The sequence below is a fragment of the Pezoporus wallicus genome, unplaced genomic scaffold, assembly GCF_028554395.1.
Source record: "Pezoporus wallicus isolate ANWC-B61680 ecotype Strahan unplaced genomic scaffold, APGP_CSIRO_Pwel_v1 contig_7293, whole genome shotgun sequence".
In the NCBI taxonomy this organism is placed as follows: Eukaryota; Metazoa; Chordata; class Aves; order Psittaciformes; family Psittacidae; genus Pezoporus; species Pezoporus wallicus.
In genome coordinates this window covers 1,627,337-1,652,568 of record NW_026637242.1, presented here as the reverse complement: position 1 = coordinate 1,652,568, position 25,232 = coordinate 1,627,337, and positions in this window count along the sequence as shown.

Genomic DNA, 25,232 nt, shown 5'->3' with positions numbered 1-25,232 from the left:
CTTTTCTTTCACTTTCAACAGAGTCCTTTCAAAAGGAACCCTGTTCAAAACAAGAAGCAAGTAGTTTTCAGTCCTGTTACACCAGTGATTTTTTTTTCTTTGCCTTTGGTATATAAAAGATTGTATTAAGAAGCACCAGTTCTTATGTAGCACTGTAGTGGCTGCAGTTGAGCTTTGGTTTGTTAGTGGAGCTGTGGGACTGATCCTACCCTGCTCTGCAGCCTGGCACAGACTCCTGCCCTCTTCTGTGGGATTCATCTGCATGTGGTGGCCCAGCAGTAGCTGTGTCGTGAGTCCATGTGTGACAGCATTTTGGGCTGCTTATCCAGCAAACCTTGTGTTGACTCTGGGCAGTGCTGGAGCTGAGGAGCCCAGGGCTTTGGAGCCTGGTGTTGCAGTCACCAGAGTTTCCAAAGGGACTGATGAAGATGTGCTGGAATGAGAGAGAACAGGCTGGTACATTCCTGTGTATTGCTACAGATCTGGCTCTTTGTATTTGGCACAGGTGCTGGAAGGTGTTGAGAGGAATTCAGGCATTTTGTTTTCATCTTCCTCATCAAGCAGCTTTTTGTTCCTTTTTTTTTCCTTTTTTTTCCTTTTTTTTTTTCCCTCCTGAAAAACTACTGCAAGAATATGAAGCATGGGTAAAGCTGGAGGTTTTCTCCCCCATGTTCAGTGTATTTAGTCTGTCCTGACCTGATGCTTTCAGAGATGTCAGCTCTGCATTTTTTGTCAGTTGAGTGTGACTTGTGACTAAACTGGTGTGGGGTGTGTATCACAGTATGCTAGAGATTGGAAGGGACCTCGAAAGATCATCTAGTCCAATCCCCCTGCCGGAGCAGGAACACCTAGATAATGTTACACAGGAATGTGTCCAGGCGGGTTTTGAATGTCTCCAGGGAAGGCGACTCCACAACCTCCCTGGGCAGCCTGTTCCAGTGTTCCGTCACCCTCACTGAGAAGAAGTTTCTTCTCAAGTTTAAGTGGAACCTCTTGTGTTCCAGTTTGTACCCATTACCCCTTGTCCTATCATTGTTTGCCACTGAGTAGAGCCTGGCTCCATCCTCGTGACACTCCCCCTTTATATATTTATAGACACTTATAAGGTCACCCCTCAGTCTCCTCCAAACTATAGAGACCCAGCTCCCTCAGTCTTTCCCCATAAGGGAGATGCTCCACTCCCTTAATCATCTTCGTTGCCCTGCGCTGGACTCTCTCCAGCAGCTCCCTGTCCTTCTTGAACTGAGGGGCCCAGAACTGGACACAATATTCCAGATGCGGTCTCACCAGGGCAGAGTAGAGGGGAAGGAGGACCTCTCGACCTACTAACCACCCCCCTTCTAATACACCCCAGGATGCCATTGGCCTTCTTGGCCACAAGGGCGCAGTGTTGGCTCATGGTCATCCTGTCGTCCACAAGGACCCCCAGGTCCCGCTCCCCTACGCTGCTCTCTAACAGGTCGTTCCCCAACCTATACTGGAACCTGGGGTTGTTCCTGCCCAGATGCAGGACTCTACACTTTCCCTTGTTAGATTTCATCAAGTTATTCCCTGCCCAACTCTCCAGCCTGTCCAGGTCTCACTGGATGGCAGCACAGCCTTCTGGCGTGTCAGCCACTCCTCCCAGCTTAGTGTCATCAGCAAACTTGCTGATAGTACACTCAATTCCCTCATCTAAATCGTTGATGAATATATTAAATAATACCGGTCCCAGTACTGACCCTTGAGGCACTCCACTAGTTACAGGCCTCCAACTAGACTCCGCCCCATAGACTACAACTCTCTGGCTTCTCTCCTTCAGCCAGTTCACAGTCTACCTCACTACCATGCAGACCACACTTCCTCAATTTAGCTGTGAGGATGCTGTGGGAGACTGTGTCAAATGCTTTGCTGAAGTCAAGGTAGACCACATCCACCGCTCTGCCATCATCCATCCACCGTGTTATTTCCTCATAAAAGGCTAAGAGTGTTTTGTCATCTAGTAGCTGATGTTTATAGACAAAAAAATGCAGATACAAGGATGCTTTGTGTTACCAAGTTTCTTTGAGCAGATGTGGTTGAGACATCTGTACTGCAAATGTACTCTGTTGAGACAAATATCACCCTCAATCCCATATGCTGTAGCAGCCTAATAAGCTGTCTCTGTCCTGCCTGAAATGGACTGAGAATGAGGGAAATGTGGTCTGGTTTGAAAGCACAAAACTTGTTTGTAACCAAAGATTTTCTTCTTTATATCCTAAATTCAAATGAGAAAACAATGCTTTTTGGTATCCTATGTAAAATTAGTTAATGATTCAATTTCTCGCGTATCATGAAAGCATCACTTTAATTGCAATATTGCAGATTCTTCTTCCCCTTCTGAGTAGATTGTCTCATTAAAACGTATTTGTGCGCTCCAGACCTATGAGCTGCTATTTGCCAAAATTCTCAGGCAATCATGGAAAGACCCAGTGCTGGCTACGATGCCTTGAAAAGAAGATATGAAGAATAATTTGAATTTAAAGATAGTGATAGTGAGATCAGAAAGTGTTTTTTGTACTGTGTATGAAAACTTAATGGGACTTAAAAGTTGTCCCATATGGCCATGGTTCTGCTGGGTATCTGCAACATCTCTTACTGAATTTAGTTCCCGACATCAGGCGAGATGGCAATGCTTTTGCCATTCCTCTTCATAGTGGTAGCAGAACAATTCATCCTGAAGCTCGTTACTGTTTAAACCATGTCTAAATCTTATTCTGTTGGGTTTTGAGTTGTTTTTTTTTTTAATCATAAACCCCAGTGTGACTGGCTCCTTTGCTATGTTATGAGGAATGGCTAGAGACATTAGGGGTTACATTTGCTAAGGACTGTGGTTTCTGAAAGTACTGCCAGGAGAGTAGAGGAAGGGGAAAACAAGAATAACAGGGTATAATGGTTATAGGAAAAGTGAGATAACTACTTCAATTACGACAACTGCTGTTATGGAGAAGTTGAATTCTTTGTATTTTGTTAGAGTAAAGGTGTGGAGGGGTAGACGGAGTAATAGTGAGTTTTCAAAAGACTTCTTTTTTTGATCTGTCATAAAACTACAACAACCCTCATTCGTTATGTCCTTAACTTACGCCATCCTCTTCTGCTGTAGTTTCGACACAGGAGAGTCTGCCCGAGACACTTTTTTAAAAGCATAGTTTATTTCAGTGTACGGAGGAGAATTGTATTCATGGCTCCAGTCAATATGAACTTACTTGGTACCCCACTCCAGTTCCTAAATCCTGCTGGTCAGCAGCACATCAGAGTTCAAGATTATTTCTGAGCTGTTGTGGTACTTATGTGGTTCTGGGAGCATGCAGTCTTGGCGCCTTTGCATCATGGTTTAAGGGATTCAAGAGCCTGGTAGAAGCAATGGCTGTGGTTTCCTAGGACATCACCTCCTGGACTTGACAGGCAGCTGAAGAGCATGTTGCACAACAGCAGCCTTTGCAGCATCTGTGGCCCCTAGATAATTTGGACCTGCTGCATCCTGTCTGTGACCTGGAAGTTCTTGCAGAACAAAGCTTCCCAATTATTTAGAAATGACACATTTGAAGCTTTCTCATGTCCTTATCCACTACACTGATAGATGCCACTTTTTCAGATCTGTAGAAGGAGGAAGGAGCACTCAACTGTGATGGATTTAACGTGCCTCAGTCAAACACATTTCTAAAATCATGGACATCCAGGCCTAAATACTGTCAAAAATGAGAAATGTGTATCTGAAGTTATACAGGAGACTCTACACATAAGTTAGCTGTTCTAGATACTACCTTTTAGGTTTTTGTGGGTTGGTTGGTTGGTTGGTTGTTTTCATTGAGCAGAGAAATTATTTTTTTCAGTTATTAAGGCAAAACATTTTTATACCATTAAATAAATGTAGAAGCAGCTTTCTTATCTTGAAAACTTTTCACTGGATGCTTTTTCCCCCGAAAGCTCATTTCTGATTCAGGATATTAGCATTCCTGTTTGAAACATCATCCCTTTGAAAGGTGCTCTCATATTTTCCCAGAAGTTGCATTTTTTTAATTTGCCCCCACAAGTTTTTCATTTGCTCTATCAGTTTTTTTCAAATTATAGTACAGCTACTTAGAGTAATTTTACTTGCTGACAAGTTTTGTATTGGCGACATTCAACCACTGGAATGTCTTCATTCAGCATAAAGAACTTGCTGAAATACATATACTGGGGCTCTGGAAGACACTTCATTCTTGGAGCACCCAGGAGAGAAAAATGAAAGATGAAAGAAAAAGCCTCCAAGGAAAAAAATAAATGCCTTGGTTAATATTAATTCTGGTGCCCTCATGCATTCCCATGTTTCCAGATACTGGGAAAATGTGATTGCTCTTGCACGCAAAGAAATTATTACCTGCTTTTTCCTTTTATAAACAAGCTGATATGGTATGGTATGTAATGTTTAAATGACATGCAGAATTGCACCAAACTGTTATGTAGACTATTTGCTCTATAAGAAAGAGAAAAGTAAAAACAAAAAACTTACCAGAACCCAAAATATGTTGGACTCACTCAAGATTTTGGCAGAAAAGCAGAATGTCCCTGTAGATGTACGGGAGAGATGTAACAGCCCAATCCTATGTTGGGTCCTTCTGATAAAGTTCTGATGGCTTGCTTTTCTTCTTCCTACAACTGCTTGAAGTGGCCCTGCTCTTTTTTTTTTAACTTGCCCTTCTGGAGATGCTATTGTGACCCACCTCACCTTTTTACTTTGTTTTCTTTTTTTTCTTAACTTGTTTAAGCAGTATTCCTATCTCTCTGCCTAACTGATACATGAATAAAACACTCCCAAATCCTATGTAGGAGAGATAGATTATTCCCAAGTTGACTACAGTGTAATTAAGATCTTCTGAAGGAAAAATTTCTTATGCAGTCTCTGATGCCTCTTAAAAGAAGACAAATGCAGAAAGACGCTCATGGGCCATCGGGGAAATAGTGCTGAATATCTAAGTGAAGAATAAGCTGAAGTAAATGCAGGTATAACATAAATAAACTCCAGAAATAACAGCAGTTGGTTCCAGCCCTTCAAATGCCTCCTGTGTAGAGCTTTCAGCCCAAACCAGATGTATACATCTAAGAAGAGGTAGCTATCATTCAGTTTTGTCTTGTGACTCTATTTCCACTTCAGTTATGTTATGTAAATAACAAATTGTCAAGCTGGAAGGTGGCAAGTGAGAAATCTAAAGAGAAATATCTTAGATTTTGCAAGGATTTGAGAATTTGTAAATTTTCCAGGAAGTGTTTTTAAATATCCTGGATACCTGTTTGATTTTGCAGTACATAAAATCATAGAGTGATAGAATGTTAGGTTTGAGAAAGGACCTTAAGATCGTCTAGTTCCACCCCCCCTGCCAGGGGCAGGGACATCTCACAGTAGACTATGTTGCCCAAGACTGTCCAGCCTGGCCTTGAACGCTGCCAGGAGTGTAGCATGTAACACTTCTTTGGGCAGCCCATTCCAGTGTGTCACCACCCTCACAGTAAAGAGTTTCCTCCTTATATCCAATCTAAACTTCCCCTGTTTAAGTTTTAACCCGTTACCCCTTGTCCTATCACTACAGTCCCTGATGAAGAGTCCCTCCCCAGCACCCTTGTAAGCGTCCTTCAGATACTGGGAGGCTGCTATGTTACAAGTAAGTTTGTCTATTGTAATATTTTTCTAGACACTCTGTTATTTTAAAATATGATATGCTAAAGCTTAATTTTAGGTTACTTTCTTGAAAAGTGTGTTTTATTCCAAATTACTACTTCTTCATATTCTGCTATGTAGCCAATCAAGTCTATTAAAATTCGGCGGACAGAAGCTAGCTTCAAATCCACATGTACTTACTAACAGAAATACAGAATTGCCACAGCAGCAAATGAGAAGGGCTTGTAAGATTCCTACATAATTACTATCCATTTAGTTTTGTGTACATAGAAATACTGATCTCCAAATAGTGTATTTTTTTTTAATTAAATGGTCTAAAATCTAAAAAAGCTGCATTTATATTTACTTAGAAAAATATGTCTGCTATACCTTGTGCCTTGTTTTTTTCTTCCTGCTGCAGAACTTTCATAATGGATAAAAGTGCATGGTTAGTACAACCTTCTTTTCTACAGAAGGTAATAATAAGGAGCTAATGCATCATTGCTATTAATGCTAAGTGAGCCTATTACACAGCTCTGAAAACATGTAGCATTTTCTCTTGTTCTGTTTCTATTTGGTTGTCATTTTTTATGCTGTTCCTCTGAGGCCTTTTCTCAGAAATTTGCTCTATTTCTTACATTATCTAGATTTTATGCAGTGAAAGGCATTCAAGATTAGTTTCTAAGCAAGAATATCTACAGAACCTCTCAAAAGACTGATGCTTTGGTAAAATCATTTATTTTTAACAAAATCTGTGGAGGTAAACTAAACCTTTAATGTGATTGGGTTGTTATTTTGCAATGAATTATTGATTGTATAGGGTTCTATTTTAGTGCTTTCATTTTGGAATGATAAATCTAAAGAAACCAGAATGTGTATGTGTGGAAAGAGAATGGTAGTGTCACATTCTGGGGGATTGTTTGGTGGTTGGTGTTTTGTTTTGGGTGTTGTGTTTTTTTCTTAAGGATTAATTATAACTACTGCTTTGTCAAAATACTTCTGACTGGGAGTAAAAGAATATTGAGTACCCTTGGGCACAATTTCCCACGGAAATTGTCTGGCAGTATTTGCTACCACATCTCAGTCTCTTTCCTCTGAGGGTTACAAGTTGAAGATGTTCTTGGGTTCCTTAGGTTTCTGACACAGTTGCAGGCTTGTATGCCTGCAGTTTAGCCAAAAGACTATAGAGCAGATGAATACCTGAGAACTAGAGCTGTACAGCTGTAATCATCTGTGCACTTTTCAGAATGGTTGAATGAAAAGAGGGTGCCATGCAAGCAGGAAAAGTGAGGCTTTAGGATTCCCTACCCTTTATAGCCAGGTAACGGAATAGGTGGGGTTTTGTTGCATCACTCTCCCTGCCCTTGCAGTCTGCCTCCAGTCTCAAGAATTTTCAGCAGCTATCTTTGGTAGTGTTAACGCCCCATGAGTTTCCTGTAGATAGATGAAAATGCATACATGGGATAAGCACTATGCCAAATACCATGGCCTCTTGGCAAACCTTTTTCTTTCCTCCCTGCTGGAGTTTTGTTTACTTTTTTCCAGCAGCCCGCAGGCACGAGTCCTTAGCAAAAAACGCTTTCACATGAGGAAAGGAGATGTAGGCCTGCTACAATTCTGTCTGTACAGCAACCCCACAAAGGTGTGTGTGCACAAGACAAGTAATTCTGAGTTCATGTTAACAGTTATGTGAGAAGTTAAACAGATGGGATTAAAGCACTTATGAAAGAGGTTGCCCAAGAAATTTCTAAAACTGAAATCAATAAGCTCCTTCAGCAAGCTGTTTAAAAAGTGTGAGGAATGGAATGGAATGGAATGGAATGTTATTCGCATTTGTGAAATTGTACTAGGGCCATTTGAGAAAGCTCTTTTCAGAAAAAGCTGGGGTTTCTTTGTTATTTTTTTTTCCTAACACAGTGATAGACCCTTCTTATCTACAGAGTTGTGTCAGGAAGAGCAATATTCTTTGAGATATTTCACTGCTGCTGGGTGGATGGGAAGAGTGTTTCAAGAGTGACATGTGAGAAAACGTCACCTGTATGTCACCTGAGCTACTTGTATGGCTGTTCCTGCCATACAAGTATGGCAGTTCTGTGTGCTTACAACTCTCTCCCGAATATTGGTATTCGTTACAACTGGCTGTCATTCTTCCCCATGCAAGTACAACCAAGTGTTTCCTCCAGTTGTGTTGAAATTTGATCATACTTCTGCTGCAAGATACAGCCCCCTGGGGCATCTTTAAATATTTCAAATCAAATCAGAGCCACAGTTTCTACCCTATTTACTGTTGAGTATTGCAGAGGCAGAGTTAGACCTTCAAGGAGGCAGAGCTCAGCCTCATTTAGGAGTGAGTTTGCTCCACCTTGCTGGAGAAAAGTTCAAATGTTAAGGGTCACAGGGCTATGAGCATTTGAAAGCTGCCAGGAGTCATTCAGGAGACCTGAGAGAAGTTGGTTGTATTTTGTTAAACTGAAAAGACATACAGGAAAGAATTATGTTCAGTGAGTATGGAACTTCAGGTTGAAAATGTGAGATTAGGACCAAAGTAAGCAGTTGCATTCTGGAAGGAAATCCTCTCCAGGTGCAGGATAACACCTCTGATTTAAGAATGTGAGGCAACTAAGAGGAAACCTATATCTGGTGTGTGCTGGGATTCCAAGCTTCCCCAGAGGAAACCAGCACTCTGTTGTCTAAAATGTGTTAGGATGTCTTAGCAGCAGTACCTGAAACCAAACTCAGTAAGCCCTGGTTTAAAGTAGTGCTAGGGGCTCACTGAAATTCAAATGCAGGCACTCACCATACCCTTAACTCAGGATCAACAGAAAAATGACAATAATTAATATATGTATATATATGTATACACATACACACACACACACACACACATAGAAAACCCTAATTTAAAAGAATCCTGGCAAGTGTGTCATGTCTCTTGTCCTCTAAGTGACAATCCTGCTGCAAGCATTTCCTAGCAAAGGCCAGGCATGGAAACAGAAGATGATGAAGATGAGGAAGAAGATGAAGACAAAATAGAAGACAAAGAAGATGAACATGAAGAAGAAGATGAAAAAGATGATGAAGACGAAGAAGACAAAGATAACAAGAAGATGAAGAAGAAGATGACAAAGATGACAAAGAAGTTGAAGACGATGAAGAAGAAAAAGATGAAGAAGAAAGAAGGGAAAGCATGAGTATTTATTTGTGTTTCCAAGCCAGTTCTTTGACAGTGGTTTTATGATGTTTGGCTGTACACCTGTATTTTTTTAACCTTTAAAGCTTACTCAGGTAATTATGCAAGAATTATCAGAGGACAAGGAATGAAAAATAAGATTTCTGTCCTAAAGAATGCAGATGATGCTTTTGAGTTGAAAGATTAAAAAAATAAATAATAAAAAAATATAATCTGTGTTTACAGTAGTCCCTTTCTGATGCTTGACAGTGGATTCAAAGTAAAGCATGGATTTTAGCAGGCACACCAAATAAAAAAATAAATTACTTCCTTATTCCCTCTTGGTTGTTGCTATATGCCGTATTGCTGTAGCATAATATTTTTAGATATCAATATACAGGATAGGAGGTAGTGTTTGCAGTGACATATTTAGTGGAAACTGCAGGGAAGAAAAGTGAGGTACAGCCTGGAAGGGCGGGGGAAAACGCAACAGATTTTGTTGCTTCAGGTCTCTAGCCCAGAATTTTGGAGAAGATAGCTTGCAGGTTCACTGTTGTCAAGTTGTATGCGTATTTTCAGAACTAAGTCATCTCTGCAAGCTGTTGAACCAATTTTTGGCACATAGCCTGAAAAAGTTATTCAAATGTCTTTGAACTTTTTGAGCCAGTTGAGCAACTCTTTGAGCCTTCAAGAAAGTTGCAAGATGAACAGATTCTTCTGCAGTTCTAGAGAGGCATAGGAGTTTTCTTCTGCAGCCAGCCTATTAATATCTTAGCAGCCACCTTATTTGTATTACACTACTTTCTTCATAATAACCTATAGGAAGTACGCTATTTAAGTAGTCTTTGTTATCAAAAACAGGCTTTTCTCATTCATAGGCACTATGTAGCACACTGCCTTTTATTCATGAGATTTCTGTCAATTTATTCTAAAACAGTTTTTTAATCAGTAAGAACATTAACTCAAGTTATTTTTTGTTGCTGTTGTCCTGTTTGCAGGAGTTTGCTTTTTCACTAATGCCTCAAGAGAAGCATACAGTATTTACTTTTGCAAATGGGTGCAGAATCAAGTAAGAGCCTTTTATAAAATGCTGTCCTTTGCTGAGCAGAGCAGATCCTGTTAAAGTTGGCATGGATGAGTAGTCATTTATCCCTTGGTGGAATTTGGCCTTTTGTGAGATGCCATTTGGAATGAATACCCAAATCTCTTAAATCATGAGGAACTAAGCTTTAGGATTCCAGAAATTCTTCATTTGCAAGACAGCCAATGATGAGTGTAAAACAATTTTACTATCATCGAAGTAAAAGTGTTGCCCAGGAAAATATTAACAGAGAATATGAAACTTAGGAAAGTGTGACTTAAAAACAAATTATCTCCCTATCCTGCTTAGAGAAATTTCTAAAGGTAATGTAATTCTAAATGTAATTTCTAGTGGTTGAGTGAGAAACACTGCAGTGATTCATGCACGGCTTTTACATGGAACTAAAAAGCACATGTACACTCAGTGTACTCAGTGCAAAAATTAAACTGATTTGGGAAATTAGTGCTAACAGTCCCTACATATTTAGGATAGCTAAGGTCTAAATACCCAGTGCAACACACACAGATCATGAAAGCAGTGAATTCCGAGCCTTATTTGACACAAAAAAAAAAAAATACGAGCGTGAGTCTACACCCAGAGCATGATCATCAAGAGCTAGCAGCTCTTTAAAGAGATAACACCTTTTCCTAGCTCTCTCTAGGTACTGAGAGCTGTCTACAGAGGATTCTGTATGACCAGGCCTAGAAGAACTGCATGAAGATGCCTTTCCATCCCATGCCCACCATAGGTATTGTGATCTTTGAGCTGGCATAGCAAAGTGTCCAACTGATTCAGAAATGTATGCAACTGACTGCTGACCAATCCCATCCATGCTTCTTTCTAGCTAACAGCTCCTGTCCTTAGACTGCACAAACCTTACTGATCCTTGTGGCTTCGGTCAGCATGGCTGTGAGTTTTGACAAGTGCCAGAACACAAGCTGGGAGCTCTCCCTTACAGCAGGATACAGCCCCTGGGAGAGGGGTACACATGCACATAGGAAGATCAGATTTGTACTGTTTATTCTTAGTTTATTTCATCTTAATTTCCCCCTCACACTGTGGTAGTGAGCTGAATTTTCAGAAAACTTGCTTTCTGGATACTAGAGATTTCTGTCACTGAATAGTTCCAGATACTGTGATTTCTGTCACTGAAGCCAAATTAAAATACACTATTCTTAATTTTCTGTAGTTTAACTTTAGGCACTTTCACATCATTTAGTGTGTATGTCAATGAAGGGAAAACAGCAAGAAGGGTTATTTTATGATCATTGTTATTTTGTGAAAGGCAGTTATTAATATAAATTAGAGGGTGAGATCACTTTTACTGGAGTAGAGAAGATCTGTACAATAAAGCCCTGTGCCCCAGTACAGGTCCTTCTTTCTTAATAATTCGTCCTGTGCATACCAAAGCAAATGAAGAAGTGCATGCAGTGGTTTTAGTGGTTCTAGAAAGGTTCGTCATGAAAACATTGCTGGTAAGAGACTCCTTATGCCGTCTTACTTTCTGCTGGCACAGAGAAGAGTGTTTATAATGATATTACTGGTAATTTAAAAGGTAACAATCTGCCAGTAATTTCTGGACCTAATTAAAGTTCTACTTCTATACCCTTTCAATGCATGAAGTATTCCTTAGTTTATGGCAACTTCTTGGCCGGAAAGGTGTATGCCTTACATACACTTCAATTTTAACTTTCTTAGCCAACAAAAACTTCATATATGATAGCAGCTATTTATTGCACACATTTTTTAAATCACGAGTCTTTACATGCATGTTGTGATAGATGTTCACAGGGGTTCAGTGACTGCTGAAATCTCTACCAGGGATGACTTCAGCGTGAGAATGCCTATGTGGGCTCTGCACCTATGATTCTGGGAAAATTGCCTCTTACCTGTGCTTCATTACTACAGGTAATGAAATTAATTGTGAGCAACATCATACCCAGGTGAGGCACATCACCTCTACGCTATTTAGAGTCTACAATTTTGTGAGTTAAAGGGATTTTTGGAAGTGCTGAGTTTGGCTTTGGTGTATCAGCAGCAGTGCTCCTGCAGTCCATGTCCTCTGCTGTTGCATGTGGTCTTCACCATTCAGACCCTTACATGCAGCTTAGCTGAGTGATGCAAGATGCAGAGTCTTCTGCATCACTCTTCCACCAGCACTCATGCAGAGGGTTAGAATCTACATGCAGTTTGAGGTTTTCATTCGAATGTAGCTGCACCTATTAATTACTGCTATGAGTCAGGGGAAATTAAACAATACTCCCAAGTACTGGCAGAGCCTGCTTAGTGGATTCAGCATTTGACTTTTAAAGAATAATGAACAATAAAATAGTAAAATCTAGCAATATTTGTATCTGCATTGCTTTCAGGCAGTAAGAAGCAGCATGCCAAAATTAAATACAGTAAAAAAATAAAAACCTCTTAAGCATGCAGAGCTGAAATTCTTCTAATCTTGTCATTACAGTATGTTATTCATAGAGTCACAGAACTAAAAACTTAGTAGCCAAAAACATGCTGCAACCTCCTTCTGAAGCTTTGGTGAATCTTTTCTTTTGTTCTCTTAGTTTTCTTGGCATCCATAATGCCTTCTGCCTCATAACTGAGGGCTACAAATAGCTGGGCTGTGAAAAGACACTACTATGACAGTTTTGAAGACAGCAATTTTTTCTTTTGCAAGCAAGACTGGGGACAATTCAATAGATACAGCTAAAGAAACACTTAAAACTGGTAATTATTATCAACATGAGGAGTATGAAGCAAGCCTCCTTTTTTCTGATTTTTCAGAAGTATAGAAAATATGTATTGAATTTACATATTCATATTCAAAATACATATTGAAAAAACATTGAATTAGAGTACCCTAACAGACAATATTACACAGCTAAGAAATCATTTATTCTGGATTCTGCTAGATGCAATTACGCAGTGAGAGAAATCATAAGTGGCAGAATACTATTGCTGTTGTTGGGTATACATTTATGCATGTATCTTGAAATGCTAAATTTACCTCCCTCAGTATTGGATCAGAAGTACACTGTGCTTCTCTGTACTTCTGTTCATGCTAAAATGATAGGACTTTAATATAAAAAAAATATTTTCTAGTGTATTTTAAGTATGTGATTATCCAAGCGTAAGAAAATTTTAATGTCATTATTTGCTGTCCTATGATTTAGAACATTTTATTAAGCTTTTGCCTCATACCAACTTTGAATAGTCAAACCAGCTGACTTTCAGGCCTACATTTTTCTGGCCCTGTAAGTAAAATAATCACAGACAGTAACTTTTATTTCATATTCTAATTATAATATTATTGCAGCTTGTAATCGTAATTAATTTGAGATTGTATCAACACACTAATCACACAAACACTAATAAGGCATATACTAAGCCATTTCTTGAATAAGACTGTGATATATCAATCAACCTCTTTGTTACTCTGTCACCTGGGCAGATCCTGCTTCTGTTGAATATACTGACTTCCCCTGAAGCAGAATTGTGCTCTGGGGAAGAAAGAATTTACTACCTGATATTATTTTCAGTGAATATCAAGGTTTTGTGTTGGATTTTTTTCCTTACAGAAAAATGCAAAATCCTTAGGAGTGATTCAGAGAAAACTCCAGGAACAAACTTGCCAGCAAAGTTTTCAAGCTGACAAGCAGGTATTCTTTATTGCGGCGCCGGGAGACACGGGGGATAGCTCCTCCTAACATGTGTCTCTCCATTGCCACACAAGCCGTCCTTTTGTAGCCACTGGGCATACATACATATTCATGAGGCTACCTATGGATTACATCATTTTCCAGAAAGTTCCCCACATGCGTACAGCATTGTGGTGGTGGTCTCTGAGGGTCGTTTACTTCCTCCAACAATCTTCATCACTTCTGGCAGCCTTTGAAGCATGCGCAGTAGATGCTCATACCGGTTTAATTGGTTCGTTAGCACCAGAGATATAATAATCCTCCTATCCTCCTACTTATCAGTTAGTTTAACTGTAGCCCATCCTGGACACCTGTGGTTCCCAGCTACTCCTTATCCCTGTGTCCTGTTCTTCTAGACTGTTTTTCTTAAACTATGTCACAACTCTAACGATTTATCTTGTGAGAATTCTCAGTATGTTCTCTAGCTGTACTCTTATTTTTTTTTCTCTATGTATCGTGCACCTCAGTAATTTTCCATTGCTACTGTTACAAAGCCATCAAACTTAACATTACTTAAATCTAATTCTAAAGGTTTCTATATTCCATTTTGTGATTTTGTGCCCCCTTGTTTCAAATTCCCCCCTTTTTCTGTCCTTTTGCAAATTCCTTTGCAACATTTTATATATTACCACTACCATCAAAATTCTTCCTGAAATAATTTCCTATTTCTACTTGGTGCTTAATTTCATTCCTTCTCCAATCATAGACCATTTACAATACCAGAGGGAACATTGTATCATACCACAAGTAATCAATATTAAAATAATTAACATCAATATTCCTGCAACCAGTTGCCTCAACCAGGAGAGATTGGGTAACCATGAAGTTAACTTTTTCCATATTTCTTCAAAACCCCAGGAGTTGTCATCCATGGCCATTTCATGAAATATCTTAGTTTTTTTCCAAATTTCCTCCAGAGCTGTTACGATTCTGCCACTTTGGTCTATATAGGAACAACAGCTTTCACTGATTATGGAACAAACCCCTCCTTGTGATGCCAATAACATGTCTAGAGCCATTTGGTTTTGTAACACCACTTTAGACAGGCTGGTAAAAATTGGGTATTACAGCATCTAAGGTGCATGCCCCCTTCCATTTTGGGGGGGGGGGGGGAGTAGAGTCTTATAAGCATTTTTTCCACATAACCAATACCATCCTTTCCCTTTAGGAATGGGCCATCACTGAACTATGATACCATCTATACTAATAGTATGATTGCAATTTGAATGGTGACCTATATCTGTGGCATTTAAGCAAGATTTCCTACCCCGGTTCCTGGTGTAATACATCTTTGTGCACAGGTGTAATATTTATTACCTGGATTAGGATTAACTATTCCAAATTTTAACCTTTCCTTCAAATACAGATTGCTAGTGTTCACCCACAGATTTGTCCATGAGACAGTATTAGGAATTGGAACTCCAATTAATGGGAGATCCAGGCTTTCTCCTGATTTAGGCAACTGTGCATACACCCAACAATCACTACGGTTAAAAACATTAGTAACATTCTGCACTAATTTCAGGTACAAGGTTTGGCCCCAAGTTTGTGTGCCAGTTATCATAGGAGTCCAAATTATGACCGACACAATTTCATATGTAAGGGTCTTGAATGTTTGATCCACCATGTCTTCTCTGGCTCTGGTGCTTTCTTTATTCTTGAATAATGTATCCGAGCAGGTTGTTCCTTTATCTTCACTGCTGTAAAGGTGGTCAGTAATATCTGGTACGGTCCGCTCCCTTCTCATGTAGAGGATCTCCTGAAAAATTCTTAACATAAACCCAGTCTGAAAGGGTGAATCCCCAGATAATCCAAACCTCTTGCTCTTGTCCCTACTATTCTCTTATTTATCTCCTCCAATTGTTTTCCCAGATTGATCAGAAACTGTCGGAGATAGCCTTCTCCCACTTCCGGAAGACTTTCTCCTTTAAACTGGGACTGATATGGTCTTCCATACAAAATCTCAAATGGACTGACCTCTTCTTTCGACCGAGGTTTAGTTCGAATTCTTAATAGAGTCAGTGGTAACGCCTGGTACCAATAGAAATTCGTTTCCTGACATATTTTACTAATCTGTTGTTTAATCAGATGGTTCATCTTTCGTACTTGCCCGCTGGCCTGAGGCCTGTATGGAACATGTAGTTGCCAATCAATTTCTAATTTTTTGTTAATTTCTTGTGACAATTTTGCACTAAAGTGTGAACCCTTGTCGGAAGAACAGAGGTATTATTTCATTTAATAATGTTTTAATCACCTGTCTTGCATTATTTATCCTACAAGGGAATGCTTCTGGTCAGCCTGAAAAAGTATCCATTAACACCAACAAATATCGATAACCCCCTTTTCTTGGTAATTCAGAAAAATCTGTTTGCCACTGCTGTCCCGGAAAACTTCCTGTCCCAGTTTTCCCAATTTGATTTCTATTTTCAGTTTTAGGATTATTCTTAAGACATAACTGACATTATTTTCTCACTAATTGAACTGTGGTGTATAGATTCCTTCCTACAATTTGTTTGTCTAAATATTTATGCAAAGAGTTGCTACCCCAATGAGTTTTATTATGTTCTTCCTGAACTAACTTCCAGAGTTGGTTATAGGGGATTACAATTCGCCCATCAGGTATTTGAGCCCAATCCTCTTTATTTTCCTGCCCCTTTAGATCCTCAATCGATACCTAGGTTTAGATTTTTCAATTGTTAGTTTGCCGTCAGGGATTAAGGACATGGTTTGAGATTGTTCAGGTGCTCATTTGGCTTCATAATCAGCCAAATTATTTCCAATTTCCTGATCAGAGTCACCTTGTTGATGTCCTTTACAGTACATAATAGCTACTTCTTCAGGTAGCTGAACAGCTTCCAGTAATCGTAGAATTTCTGTAGCATGTTTAATCTGTTTCCCTTGTGTGTTCAAAAGTCCTCGTTCTTTCCAGATAGCATCATGTGCGTGTACCACACCAAATGAGTATTCAGAATCAGCCCAAATATTTATCCTTTTATCTTTAGCCAGTTCCAGGGTTCTCATTAATGCTATTATTTCTGCCTTCTGGACAAAGGTGTTCGCAGGTAAAGGTTTAGCTTATATTACCTGTGAAGTGATGGTAATGGCATATCCTGCCTTTCGTTTACCATTTTTCATGAAGCTACTACCATCAGTAAACCAAGAATCCGCATCTTCCAGAGGTTTTTCTTTCAAATCTGGTCGGCTCGAATATACAGTCTCTATGGTGGTGAAGCAGTCGTGTGTTACTGGTTCTGTCGACTGTTCCTGCAAAAAGGATGCTGGATTCACAATGTTAGTGACCACAATTCTATATCATCCTGTTCTACAATGGTGGCCTGGTATTTTAAAAAACGTGAAGGAGATAACCAGTGGGCTCCTTTCTGTTTCAGGACTGCTGGTACCACATGGGACACTAGCACAGTAATCTTTTGCCCCAAGGTGAATTTGCGAGCCTCTTCAATATTCATGATGACTGTTGCCACAGCCCTTAGGCATCCGGGCCATCATTTGCTCTCTTCATCCAGCTATTTTGAAAAATATGCCACTGCCCTTCTGTATGGTCCTAGTTTATGAGCACGGACCCCCAAGGCTATTCCTTGTTTTTCATAGGAATATAGCCAAAACAGTTCGGTCACATCCGGAAGTCCCAGAGCTGGAGCTCTCATTAACTCTATCTTTACATTTCTAAAAGCCTCCTCTGCTTTATCAGTCCAGTCCAAAGAGGGAGGGTTTCCCTTCAACAGTTCACATAGTGGTCTTACCAGAACAACATAATCATGGATCCAAAGTCTGCACCATCCTGTCATTCCCAGGAATGTCCGGAGCTCCTTGACAGTCGACGGACGTGGAGTCTGGCAAATGGCTTCTTTTCTGGCAGTTCCAAGTTCTCTCTGTCCTCCTGTTATTTCATATCCTAGGTAGAAAACTCAGGTTTGGATTAGTTGGGCCTTTTGTCTGGATAACTGATAACCATTCGGTCCCAGAAATTCAATAATCCCACCATTCACTGGACACATTCTTCCTTTGTTTCTGTAGCATTTAACAGGTCATCCACATATTGTAACAGAGTCCTCGTCTGAGCAGGTGGCTTTCATAATTCTAATTCTCGTGCTAACTGATTTCCAAAAATTGCTGGACTGTTTTTAAACCCCTGTGGTAATACTGTACAAGTTAATTGAGTTTTTTTTCCTGCGTCAGGATTTTCTCATTCGAAAGCAAATAATTTTGGCTTTCTTTGGCCAATGGTAAGCAAAAGAAAGTGTCCTTTAAATCCAGGACGGCAAACCATTTCTGATTATTATTCAATTTAGTCAATAAATCATACGAATTAGCTACTACTGGACAAATATCCTCTGCAATTTTGTTGATTGCCCTGAGATCGTAAACCAATCTGCAACTTTTCCCATCATATTTCTTTACTGTCCAGATACAAGTATTATATTCCAATTCACATTCAATTAATAATCTATATTTTAAAATGTATCAATTTTTTTTTCATTTCCTTTGATCTTCTGATTTTAAGGGATACTGTTTTACTCTAATTGGGCAGGCCGCCTTTTTTATTTCCACTTTAACAGGCAAAGTGTTTTTTGCCTTACCTGGAACTTCAGATGCCCGTACTCCCACCTATACCTGATTAAGGATTTCTTCTATTTCAAGGAGGTCCTTCTTTTTGCTTTTCTGTTGAATTAAAGATAAACTCAAAACTGCAATTAATTGATTGTTTTTAACTCTAAATTCCATTTTGCCTTCTTTAAATGTTGCTTCTCGCTCTAATGAAAATTTTAGAGAATTTGGCATGCATAAAAATTTATACATTCCTATTTGTTTTCCCAGTTTGTACTTTAAAGGTTTCAGAAAGAATGCCTTTCTTTTTTCTTTTTTTTCTTTTTTTTTTCCTGCTTTTTCTTGGTGGCCAGTAGCTCCCACATCTGTAACAAATTCTTTTCTCTCTGAGTTAACGCCAAATAAGTTGCTCCTGTACCCACTAAAATGCCTCCTTATTTCCTCTAGTCCGTAGTTCTAATTTCAGCAGCGGATCTTCTAGGGTAGATTCCCCAGGTCCCTCTCAGTCTAGTTCCAATTCAGTCACCAGAGCCACCCCATGGCACTGTCCGTCCCTCCCCCAGGGCAGTCTCACTTCCAACGTCCAAACTCCCCATAGCATGCACACCGATCCGTTTCCGCAGAAGAGGCCACGCCCCCAACCGCTGCCCGTCGTCACTCCTCCACGCTCAAACACAGGAGCTGCCCGAGCTCCCCTCCTTTCCCCCTTGGTTTTCCCTTTTTTTTTTTCTTACAGCTGCTCACCCTGCTCTGCAGGGGCTGCAGATGCCTGCCTCTGCAACAGCACTTATGGTTTAACCCCTTCGTAACTCTGAACGTGAATGTGCCGCTTGCTGCCAGTGACAGCGATCTCTTCCTCCTTATCAAATAGGACGGATACAGAAGCTGCTTCTCTCGGAGGGATACAGAAGCTGCTTCTCTCGGAGGTACCTGTGATGCATAATTTTCCAACCTATCTTCCTGATTACTGTTTTTTTTTTAACTTTAAACATCTTTCCCCAATATCACAGGCTGAACAACATCTCTCCATCTTAACTTTCAGCTTTTCCCTGTCCTTTTCCAAAGCCAAAATTAAGGAATCTGGCAGAGCTATATTAATTCTGCATTAGGTCTGTCACTCTGTGTGATTTCTTAAAGTGAAAAACATATCTGCATACATTACTTCATCCCATTTTCCTTGCCCCCTCAAAACAACATTAATTGTAACAATGTATTATAGTTCAGAGTTCCATTTTTAGGCCGTTTTTCCTGATCTTCCAAAGTATACAAAGGCCACCATTGGTTACAGTATTTTACCAATGTTTTCTTATTTACCAAGCCCCCAGGAGACTATCCAAGTTCTTTCCAGTGCACCAAAATGCACCCAAAAGACTCTTTTTCAAGATGTCTTCACTCTGCTGATTTTCCATTATCAATCTCACATTCACACACACACATACATACACAAACGGGATCCCACAGACACACTCCACACAGTTACAACACTTGAGACAAAGACAGAGACTAAAATTCAACCAACCAAACAACAGTTAATAACACAGTTATAACATCCTGTCACCAGTATCAAAATCACAAGACCAAAATCATTACTGTAAAAAGCCACAAAATAAGACTAATACCAGTAGAACCAAAAGCAATACATCCTAACCCCTATGGCTCAGACCATATTGTAACATTAATAGGAGGGTTTCCTTGAACCCTTTATAGTTGACCAGCCTGTCAGTGTCCCAAGAAGGACGAGACCCTTGTGTCCGACCAGCCTGTCCGAGTCCCACTGTGGGACGTACTGGACAGCCCACTGTATCGGAGGGTAATTCGACTAACGTATTCAGGGACCCACGCTGACAGCATCACTGAATCAAATCCCTTATGGGCTGTTGATAGCACACTGGACCCAAAACCATTTCCACAAATCACCCCCTGTGTCTTGTAGGACCCAAACCACAAGATGCCCCCTGCTTAGTTATAACAGTCTGTCACTGATACCAAAATTGTGGTGGTGGTCTCTGAGGGTCGTTTACTTCCTCCAACAATCTTCCATCACTTCTGGCAGCCTTTGAAGCATGCGCAGTAGATGCTCATACCAGTTTAATTGATTCGTTAGCACCAGAGACATAATAATCCTCCTATCCTCCTACTTATCCGTTAGTTTAACCATAGCCCATCCTGGACACCTGTGGTTCCCAGATACTCCTTATCCCTGTGTCCTGTTCTTCTAGACTGTTTTTCTTAAACAATGTCAACTATAACGATTTATCTTGTGAGAATTCTCAGTATGTTCTCTAGCTGTACTCTTATTTTTTTTTCTCTATGTATCGTGCACCTCAGTAATTTTCCATTGCTACTGTTACAAAGCCATCAAACTTAACATTACTTAAATCTAATTCTAAAGGTTTCTATATTCCATTTTGTGATTTTGTGCCCCCTTGTTTCAGGAGTAAGCCTTAATTACTTTGCAATTGCTTTGTAGTTTACTGTATTTTCCTTATGCAGATCCTTTATATTAGAAATCCCTTGACATGCTGAGGTAAGCAGAGTTCCTGACTCTGAAACATGGTAGAGTTTTAATAAGATTTCTTTATGAGTAAGACTTCTAAAGCATAACTCTACAACCTAGATGCAAACTTTAAAATCATATTTACTACCTTGCTAATTTATTTTAAAAAATTCATAAAGGCTTTCATATGCCTGTGTCCACAAATATACAGAGTGAAACTGGTGTTTCCAATGTTTGTAACACCCTTAGAACAAACACTGACACTGCTTATCTTCCCAGCCACATAAAAGCAGCTATTGGTATAAAACTAAATATAAGGGCATGTCTGTACCTGAAAACTGCTGCAAGTACAGCAACCGCTGTAGGAGCAGACAGACTGTCCGTATTCCAGATTTCAGTATTTTCACTGAAGATGCCAAAATGCGTTCTATTATAACTCTATTGTTAGGGAGTCTGGAGCCAAGCTTCTGGTGGGAGCAAATCATCAGTCTAAGTCACTCTGCTCAATCCATCCCATCACTACTGTACATGGGTTCTGGAGTCTGTTTTGGGTTGGGTTGTTGTTTTGGTTTTTTTTTGTTTGTTTTTAATGCGAGCTAGCACTGTCGTTCTTATGCCCAGGCAGTGTGAAGGAGCCTGGTGAGCAAGTGGTTCATGGTGTTAGATGCAGTTAGATATTTCTCCTATGGCTTTTCAAGGTGTTTACTCTTCTGAGGAAAGGAGCTCTGACTGGAGAGAGAGCAGCATATGTAACAGATAAACAGGCTGTTAAAATCCAGTTTTCTGAAATTCTGTGCTGAATTTGCTCAGAGATGAGGAGCACATCAACTACATAAGTAGTCACCTTAATATAGAAAAGCTGGAAACTCACTATAACCAGTATTACCTGTCAAATACTTTTTTAGATTTAGAACAAATGATTAATTTCTTCAAGTTGTTTAATTTTGCACTGATTCACACTTTCAACAATTTTTTTTCTCTACCTGTAAGGGGACAAGAATCTTTCAACTAAAACTTTGAATTGTGATCAATCAGCTTAATTCATGTAACTGGTCTTTGGGAGAAACAAACAAACCGTTTTACAAAACTAATCACAAAGACACAGAAGTTGACAACAGTTGATATATTCTCTAGCCATACCCTAACCGTGAATCGGTTGTTCTGTCACCAGCTACAGCAAAGCACTCTCATGTGCTAGTAAGGTAAATACCTCTGTAAGTTTTTGACAAGAAGTTTTTCCCAAAATCTAGTACTTCTGTATAAGCACGAGGCATATGTGCTAATGACTGTATTCTTAGAGAGTCTGTGTTTGTAATCTGCTCTATAGCCTGTTCTACAGAAATGCAACTTTTCTAGTTTTGCACAGCTGTTTAGAAGTGAGCTTAATCAGATCTTCATGTGGAGCCATATAATTATCAGTTCCTGCTTCTTTACCTTCTACAGTATCTTCCTTTCTCCTTTGGGGTTTTGCAATCACTGTGGGAACTGAGCTGAGATATGACTAGCAGTTGTGTCACTATATCTTCTCTCACTGTACCTCAGCTACCTCAGCAGTGAGGGTGGGCTATTCCCTGGACTACTCTCAGCCCAAACCAGCCATCCACCCTCATGTGTGCATCCGTTTAAACATCCATCCCTGCACGGTTTCAGATATGATTAAGCAAGGCAAACTGAAAAGAGGTGGTTTTGATAATGAATACTGAGGAGCACTGCAGTTCTTACTACAGTTCATTCTGCATCTGTCTTTTCTGCACCACTTCTCTGGGCTATGTCTCTTTCTTCTCTCCCTCTGTTCTCATCAATCTTGCAGCCTGTCACAGACATACGCATACAGCATGGCTGCATCCCAAATATGTTTATTCATCCTATTTGGCTTCTTCCGGAGGAAGAGATCCCACAGAATACTAGACAAAGTTTTCTAAGAAAATTTTCAGTGTGAAAGATCCAGCAGAAATTAAAAATTGAATTTCCACTGTACCTTAAACTGTAATGAAAAAAAAAAAAAAATAAAAAAAATCCCCAAACCAAAACTGAAACAAACAAACCAACACAGGTTTGGGGGGTTTGTTTGTTTATCTGTTTTTCATTTTCATGCAGGAATAGTGATAGCTCTGTTTGAATCCTGGTGAAATACAGTGTAGAATCAGCATTTTTTTCATCAAGGATTCAAGTTATACATGACAGCTCCTATTAAGAATAATGTAGTCATACATGAGTTATTACTATTTAGAGCAGCAATTAGAAACACATGTATCATGCTGCACCTACAGCTATCTAACTGGCTTTGGTTTGGTATTTCTGAAGATAAAAAAAAGGGAGGAGTATTACTGTTATCCTATGTGCTCATATGACGAGACTCCAGATTTTACTATCTTTCTGAACAGCCGCAGACACTCCCATACTCCCCCCTACTGCTGCAGCAACATCTCAAGGGAAAAATAAGATTCTGTTTCCTAGCTGCTCTGTCCCCAGGAATGGTCTCTAGTCAGCACTGGATGAGCAAGAAATTAACATCTTGACTTGCCAGAAGTTTTCACAGCACTGAAGTATAAACTTAATTGGACTTTGGATTAGGCCCTGGTATGGTGTCATGGATGCACAGCTGGTTTTGTGCTCTGACATTATGAAAATGCTGAGCAAATTTTCACTTGTTTTACATGGAATGTAGCTGTCCCGAGCAACACCCCTGCTACGCACAGCAGGACTGTAACTGTTTACTCTGTAACTCTTGCTGTTACAAAGAAACATTTCCATTCATTTTGTTTTGTTCTGCTTCTTGAAAGCAGAGGGGGCAGGATTTACTTTGATTCTTCTTTAGCAGACATTCCCCAAATGGAAATAAACAGTATTTTCTGATACTCAGATTTGTCCATTTCTTCTTTAGAAGAGTCGTGCTTAAATCCCTGATGTAACCCTCAGTGTACTGACAGATTTGCAGAATGTATTCACCATGATTCTTGTTCACTTTAAAAGTAAATAGTGTATAAATAGAATTTATTATACATATATATATATATATATATATATATATATAGAAAATGTCTTTCAATAAATGGTTCATTTACTGGGAATTACAGTCTATGCTAATTTTCCACAAACTTTTCCAGATTCTAAAGTTTGTTTATTTAAATCAGTGTAAAAAAGCAAACCAACAAACCAAAATCAAATCGCCTTTCTGTTAAATGCTGCATGTTGGAAAGCTTTTCTTTAAACATGTCTCAGTTGGTGAAATACCTTCCATGTTTAGCAGAGGCAAGTCTAAGTGTAACATAGCCTATTGTGTCTAGAAGATGTGCGCATGCCAAATATGTACAATTTCTGTAGATTACAATGGTATTAAATTGTAGCTATGGAGGTATTTCAAAGCTGTGTTGAAGTACGTGTGATGTATTTCACAGATCAGCTCCAAGAGCTGTAAAGTGTTGTCATAGTAAACTGAAATAAGATGAAAATGTTTTGAGTCAAGTTGTTAGCTGCAGTGGTAAACATCACATTCCTTTGGTTTTCTGAGGTAGAGAAAACACTCCTGGTTCCTGTAGGCAGCAGCCTGGAGGCATGGGAATGTCAGTGCTCAGTCCTCCGTGACTGCCTGGTGCCTCAGATCAGTGAGTGACGCCTCTACCTGACTTAATAATGGCACTTACAGGCTTTTCTATACAAAGGAAGTATATCACATATGCGTGCTGTATCAGGCCCAAGCTGCCAAGAGTGAAGAGGAACAATGTTGATAGTCAGTTTCACAAGTAAAGCGTCTGATATCAGGCACTGTGTGAAGGCCAATTGTTTTCTTACTTTCTCTTTCAGACTAGTAGAGGAAAACAAATTCAATCACACAATTAGCAGGAAGAAATCTCAGTTGTAAGCAAATGGCAGAGAAATCTGATGGCATGGTTACTGAAGATTAATTTACTCCAATATGGAAGTCAATCTTGCCTTTGAAACCACACAAAAGATTTTATATTTTGATAATGAGATTTTAATAAATTCAACTGATTTTTTTTTTCTTTTTTATTAATGTGTATAGGAAATGCTACATCAACATTAATTTTTTGATTAGGTGGAAGTAACAACCTAAAAACACAGACTAGTGGAAAGTAAGCATGGAACTGGGGAGACAAACATTTCGGTTTTCACCAGTAATTATTACAAGACACTAATACTACAATATTTGTTTCCATCTATTTTTTATGCTACTAGCCAGCCTAGTCTGGTAAGTAAGCCCCATCGAATGTCATCCTATGTGGTAGGCTGGGAGGCTAAAATGCAATAGTTTCAACAAAGAAGAAATTAAAGCTTGAGGCTTCTGAGGAGAAAGGAAGGCCTTCTTACACACAGTTTGGATTTTAAATACATTCTTTTTATCTAGGAGATGAACTGAAACATACCCCACCCGTAACACTTTGGGAGAGAGGAAGAAAAAAAAGCTTTGCTTCAGGCACACTAACTGCAAAACGATATTGGGTGGGGTGGTGAGTGGGGGGTGGGTGGGGAGGAAATAATGATCATGTATATTTCTCTAATGAAAACTCAGTGATTTAAAACCCAGCACTAAATTAAATCCTGGGAGT